At 47.9% G+C, this 7500-nt stretch overlaps 1 protein-coding gene across 2 annotated transcripts in view; it reads right to left on the bottom strand.

The window, feature by feature from the left end:
• Positions 1–7500, bottom strand: part of susd6 (sushi domain containing 6) — a 28702-nt gene that overhangs the window by 12386 nt on the left and 8816 nt on the right. The window lies entirely within an intron of this gene.

Below are 7500 nucleotides of genomic sequence, written 5' to 3'. Positions count from 1 at the left end.
ACTGGTTCTAAATTAGGCTCTGGCTCCGAACCAGCACTCGAACTGCCTCGGTGGAAAAGGGGCAAGGGTGTTTCTTCGGTTCTCTTTAGTCAGAGCTCACAAAGTTTGGGGCTTTAAGGCAAATGTCAAGAACTCCAGCTTGCTAATATTTTTTGCTAAAATAATGCAAACACAGAGGCTCCTTTGTGTAGGTGTTCATGTTTTCCCACCGCTATGTAGCTCAAACATGCGGATGTGAAATCTGACATCAAACCGGACGAGCGTTCGTTCTGGTGGGAAGTGGGAAGTGGGAAACGTGACACTAAGATCAGATAAACCTCTATTCGTCCCAATATGGGGAAATTTCTCTGTTACAGCAGCAAAGAAGAAGAAATACAAATATATGTAAAAGAATAAAAGACATAATATAATATACAGTATATAAACAATGTATAAATACAAAGAAGAAAAAAGATATATATATATATATATGAGAGAGAGAGAGAGAAAGAGAGAGAAAGAGAGAGAGATCAGTGTCTCCAGTTGAATGAGATACACAGACTAAACCACGTGCCACATGCTCTTCATTAAGTCTTTTCAGCGCTCGGGGTCACAAGCTGACGCCATCCAACAGCACCGTTAAAAGAAAAGAAAAGGATTGAGGAGGGAGGAGTGAGGAGGGAGAAGGGAGGAGGGAGGGGTGCCCTCGCACGTGTGCCCTTCAATCTGGAACAGGAGCGAGGGAATCTCTATTGTCTCTCAAAATGTGACAGATGGGAGTTGACATTGGTGAGACGCCCTTTTACCCTACAGGGACATCTGTGGGGCAGAAATACCCCCCCACACTTGGGGGTAGGTCGGGGACAGAATAGTGCGACTGTCCATCAGTCTGTTTGATGTCTTGTCATCTTCCTGGAATGTGCTGGAGCAGCTCTCAAAGACAGAGTGGAGTTTGTTCGTAGGTAAACACACAGACACACACAGGCACACACAGGCACACACAGGCACACACAGGCACACACAGGCACACACAGGCACACACAGGCACACACAGGCACACACAGGCACACACAGACTCACAGACACGGACACTCATTCACACGGACACTCACTCACACGGACACTCACTCACACGGACACTCACTCACACGGACACTCACTCACACGGACACTCACTCACACGGACACTCACTCACACGGACACTCACTCACACGGACACTCACTCACACGGACACTCACTCACACGGACACTCACTCACACGGACACTCACTCACACGGACACTCACTCACACGGACACTCACTCACACGGACACTCACTCACACGGACACTCACTCACACGGACACTCACTCACACGGACACTCACTCACACGGACACTCACTCACACGGACACTCACTCACACGGACACTCACTCACACGGACACTCACTCACACACGGACACTCACTCACACACGGACACTCACTCACACACGGACACTCACTCACACACGGACACTCACTCACACACGGACACTCACTCACACACGGACACTCACACTCACTCACACACGGACACGGACACTCACTCACACACGGACACGGACACTCACTCACACACGGACACGGACACTCACACACACACGGACACGGACACTCACACACACACGGACACGGACACTCACACACACACGGACACTCACTCACACACACACGGACACTCACTCACACACACACGGACACTCACTCACACACACACGGACACTCACTCAAACACACACGGACACTCACTCACACACACACGGACACTCACTCACACACACACGGACACTCACTCACACACACACGGACACTCACTCACACACACACGGACACTCACTCACACACACACGGACACTCACTCACACACACACGGACACTCACTCACACACACACGGACACTCACTCACACTCACACGGACACACACACTCACACGGACACACACACTCACACGGACACACACACTCACACGGACACACACACTCACACGGACACACACACTCACACGGACACACACACTCACACACTCACACGGACACACACACTCACACACTCACACGGACACACACTCACACGGACACACACGGACACACACACTCACACACACTCACACACACTCACACACAACAACACCAACGCAGACACAGACACACACCCACCCACACACCAGCTGCACTCAGAGGTGTCGACACCCTGCTCGCTCACGTCTGTTAGCGACTCTGGCCGCAGTGACACGTGTTTAAAACTGACTAAACTATTTCTGACCTGACGGCTCGCGATCCGGCAGCAGACGCGCAGATGGTGAGACAGCTGAACGAACACAGGTGATAAATATCCAGCGCAAATGTTTCAAACTCTTACAGGACAAACCAAATTTTGTATATTCCTCCTCTTACAGCACAGAATTCACTCACAATTAAAGCGTCTGACTGCATACTTATTAAAGGCCGACACGTCTGTGGTCACGGAGCTCGTCACGCCGACCACCTTACAAGATGTTTAAAATCGATCAGATCGTGCGGATCGTCTGCCTTAAGTTACGTGTGAACCTGCCGCCGCTATAGGAACGCCGGTCATCCGTGACCCGACCGATCGGAATGGAGTGCAAAGTTACGACGACGTCCTTAAGCACGTGGCCCAGAAACCTAAGTAACGGATGGAGTTTGGATGAAATGTACGGTTTTAGAAGCGATGTTAAACGTCTTGCTGAGAAAGTCGAGTGCGGTTTGAGGACCGTTTTTATCAGCTATGTCTTTTTTTTTAAACCCAACCGAATGTCTGATCTCAGTCCATCTGCTCACTTATCTCATGCCAGCAGCTGCAGCGCAGGTCCACAGTCACGATATGTGGCTGTTCCCTTCGCCACAGACAACACAAAACACACAGGAAAACGGGGCGTGGAGTTTTTTACTGCGCTTCTCGTTTAGAAGGAAGACACGCAGACGCTTAACACACAGAATACGTTCGGTTTAATCAGGGAGACACGGGGACTGACGACTCGATCTGACCGAGATAAAACTTTACAGAGACATTGTCATCCTTTCATAGAATAATAACACAAAGAGAACATTTTGCCTCGAATAAGGAAGTGAATAAGAATCAGGGTTTTTTTTTTATTCCTCTTTGTTAAATCCGAATAAAAAAAGTAGCTCGGACCTGAAACCTGTGACCCTGATAACAGATATAAACTATGGCTGATGTAGATGTATAACAAATTTAACAGTCGCTGACAGAAAGAATGTAAACCCTTTTTATCCCCACGGGATTTATTTAGTTTACAGAGTTAGTATGGACGGTAAAAGTTACGAGTACGGGCGTGATCGTTTCTACAGAAAGGAAAGAGGAAGTGTATTGTTCACATGCTGCCTCTCTAGAACATTTAGTGGCATTAATTATGCCTGTGAAATAGTGTTTGCTCAAGGTATGTGTGTGTTCATGTGTGTGTGTGTGTGTGTGTGTGTAACTCTGAGTCATGGCTAAGTCCTGGCATTGGCACGGTGTATCGCATTACCGTTGACAGGACGTGCAGAGGCAGAGTCGAGCTACAGACGAAGAGCAGCAGCTCAGGGAAGGGGTGTGATTTTTACCTTCCGATGAATTTATGGCAAAACGGGACACTTGAGGAAGAACAGGGTGTGTGTGTGTGTGTGTGCACGTGAGAGAGAGAGGCAGAGAGAGAGAGAGAGCAGCAGGCAGAGAGAGAGAGCAGCAGGCAGAGAGAGAGAGAGAGACAGAGAGAGGCAGAGAGAGACAGAGAGAGGCACAGTGAGAGAGACAGAGAGAGAGAGAGAGAGAGAGAGAGAGAGAGAGAGAGAGAGAGAGGGGCACAAAGAGAGAGAGGCACAGAGAGAGAGAGGCAGAGCAGGGCAGATGCACAGAGAGAGAGAGAGGCAGAGGCACAGAGAGAGGCAGGAGCAGATGCACAGAGAAAGAGAGACACACAGAGAGAAAGGCACACAGAGAGAGGCACAGAGAGAGGCAGAGGCAGGGGCAGATGCACAGAGAGAGAAAGAGAGGCAGAGGCACAGAGAGAGGCAGGAGCAGATGCACAGAGAGAGAGAGAGAGAGAGAGAGAGAGAGAGAGAGAGAGAGAGAGAGAGAGAGAGAGAGAGAGGGAGGGAGAGAGGGAGGCAGAGGCACAGAGAGAGGCAGAGGCAGGGGCAGATGCACAGAGAGAGAGAGAGAAAGAGAAAGAGGCAGAGGCACAGAGAGAGGCAGAGGCACAGAGAGAGCTGGGAATGGACAGAGACACAGTATATTTAGAATGGTATTAGACGTCGTGTCCCAAACTCCTCTGGTTTAAGACGTCCGCTGATTGCAGAGCAGACAAGAACCTCAAAGAACCCCCAATAATCACAGGGTGGAAACTTCCAGGAAAAATAGAGCTCACAGTCTGAGCGTCTGTTTCTTTCCGTTGCGGAGTGTAGGATAGTCTGTGGGGCAGCTGACCAGCGAGCGGTTATGTGAACAGTCCCCTTTAACCACGCAGGGCTTCAGCGGGTGAGAGCTTCACTCCAACTGGGGCTAAAAATAGGCCTGAGACAAATACACTCCAAACTCCACTGTGCAACTGCCATTACGTGTCATTATAAAGAGCAAACAAACAAATACATAAATGCTGAGGATACAGGTTTACCAGTAAACTTTATTTATTTGTTTAATTCACATCACCGTGCACACACACACACACACTCACACACTCACACACACACACACTCACACACTCACACACACACACACTCACACACTCACACACTCACACACACACACTCACACACACTCACACACACTCACACACACACACTCACACACACTCACACACACTCACTCACACACACTCACACTCACTCACACTCACTCACACACACTCACACACACTCACACACACTCACACACACTCACACACACTCACACACACTCACACACACTCACACACACTCACACACACTCACACACACTCACACACACTCACACACACTCACACTCACACACACTCACACACACTCACACACACACTCACACAAACAAAGGCAATTTATCTTAGCTAATCTATTGATCCTTCAATAACCCTTGGGGACTTAGATAAATATAAGCGCGTGCAACATCGACTCTTAAAAAGAAACAAAAACAATGCGAGTCAACAACCTCAGAATGGCAGCGAGGAGGATTTCAGCGTGTCCTGATAGCCGGCACTCGCGTCCTCACACCTGAAGAACGCTGGCCTGTGTGTGAGTGTGTAAATATCGCATTTTGTATGAATAACTTCAGCATTTTATTTATCTTAATCAACACCAGGACAAACCATTAAGATGCAAAATAGGAGTATTTCTGACACGATCCCATGCGAACACTTCATTAGCTTTATTTTTCTCTCTCGCTCACAGCACAAACGGTATTAAGCTGCTGGGAAGCGGTTGCGTCTAATAGCCCGTGAACTGCTGAGCCCCTTTTTTGTGGAAGGTCGTTAAAAAGCGGCTTGAGTAAAAGCAGGGTGCTGCGAGTGCTCGTGAGACACGTGTCCTCTGCTGTGGTGGGAATCAGCTGCTTAAAGTCTGGCGCTACCGGTCCTGGTTCTGGTGTGGCATAGCGAGCGGTATAAATGTACCCGGAGCCCTGGTGGGAAAGTGACCCCCTTCACACTTATAAAGACAGGATAGGAAGCAGCTCCGCTTACGGCTCACTTTATAAACATCTTTTAAGGAGGTCTGTTTATAGAGGAAGAAAAAAAAAACTAAATCTTTCTAGATGCAGTCGAGCCACTGCAATGCGTGAGAAAGTGTCCCTCACTGAAGCACATCTGGCTTGTTTTATACACATCCACCTCCTGGTGGGAAGTGAAACCTCTTTAAACGTTTACCGCAAACCGGCTGAGCACAATCAGTGTCAGCAAACGCTGCTGCTTATTATTACCTTCTTCGTTTTCAGCCCCGGCCCCCGGAGACTCACACGGCGCTTACGTACGTCTTCCCTTCTCGCCGACACGTAAAGAGGGGGAGAGGAAAAACCTCCTGCGCTCGTTTACGTGAGTTCAAGGTCATGACTGTTTAAGGTGTAACTAAAGTCACTGCCATGGATGGGGCATCTTTTAGAAAGGACCTGCTCAGTGAATTCATCATGTGCTGATGCTGCGGTCTTTTTCTCTCGCTTAAACGGGATCCGGATTCCTCTAGAACGGGATCTTGATTCGGTACCGATTTATTTTTGGTTTCCGAGAAGATTTTCCTTAAAAGGTATCGTGTAATATTAATATTGTGTATTATACAAGCATTATTATTTATTTATTTGTTTGTTTACGTATAGACCAGCGGTTAAAAACAGACGGTAGACACGACACGGCGGACGCCTCGAGCATCAGTCGATATCGATGAGCGGTGATCGGTAAAAACTCCAAGCTTTTAAAATGTAATCTTTCTTACTCAATTAAGACACATAACGAATTATAATGTATTAATTAATAGAACTGGAATTCAGATCGTTGTTGTGCTGAACACTAAAACCACAGGGAAATCCTTTCCCTCTATTCACCCACACAGTTCTGCTCCAGCTAACCGCGCTTCCTGCCCCTCGAATGCACTTAACAAGATGTTTTTAAAATAAAGAAATTGTTTTTTTTTCCAGCTTAGAAAAACACTAATGCGTTCACCTCCAGGAAAATTGATCTCAAACACACGTCGCTGAACGTGGTGGAGATTCGGGAGCGGTCTAGAACTTATACTGTGAGCTAAGTCTTTGAGAACATCTGTTTTTGCCCAGGCTTCTGTTTTTGGCTTTCTGTCGAAAACGTCTTTTGACTGTGATATGATTCATGCTTTCCTCTTTCAAGCCTTATATGGACTCTTAGACTTCTTTTATAATCGGTCGGAGAACACTGTGAGGAGCATGAACGCTCTCACACACAGCTCAGGAAGTGCTTGATGTTTAAGTCTTCACTCATCACCACTATGGTTAGTGCACAGATTTAAGGACAGGCGGTTTGGTTAATCTGTATGATGAAAGCTTTTTGGGGAGCTGTCGGGTGGTGGTGGTGTTGTTGGTGGTGGTGGTAAATGGGGGCAGGGTGGTTTGGGGTTTGTTGTAGGGATCTAGATGCCACTAGTGGCCCTCACTGAGAGAGAGAGAGAGAGAGAGAGAGAGAGAGAGAGAGAGAGAGAGAGAGAGAGAGAGAGAGAGAGAGAGAGAGGGAGAGAGGCAGAGAGAGAGAGAGAAAGAGAGTGAAAGTAAGAGATGGGGAGAGAGAGAGAGAGAGAGAGAGAGAGAGAGGCAGACAGAGAGAGTGAAAAAGGAAGAGAGAGGGAGAGAGAGGCAGACAGAGAGTGAAAAAGGAAGAGAGAGGGAGAGAGAGGCAGAAAGAGAGTGTGTGTATGAGAAAGAGAGAGAGAGAAAGAGAGAGAGAGAGACAGAGACAGAGAGAGAGAGAGAGAGAGAGAGAGAGAGAGAGAGAGAGAATGCCCTCTTCCACATACAGTGAGTCCTATTCTGATTCCTGGAATCCTGGCCACA

The sequence above is a fragment of the Tachysurus fulvidraco genome, chromosome 16 (assembly GCF_022655615.1).
Source record: "Tachysurus fulvidraco isolate hzauxx_2018 chromosome 16, HZAU_PFXX_2.0, whole genome shotgun sequence".
In the NCBI taxonomy this organism is placed as follows: Eukaryota; Metazoa; Chordata; class Actinopteri; order Siluriformes; family Bagridae; genus Tachysurus; species Tachysurus fulvidraco.
This window is presented reverse-complemented; position numbering and strand designations above follow the sequence as displayed.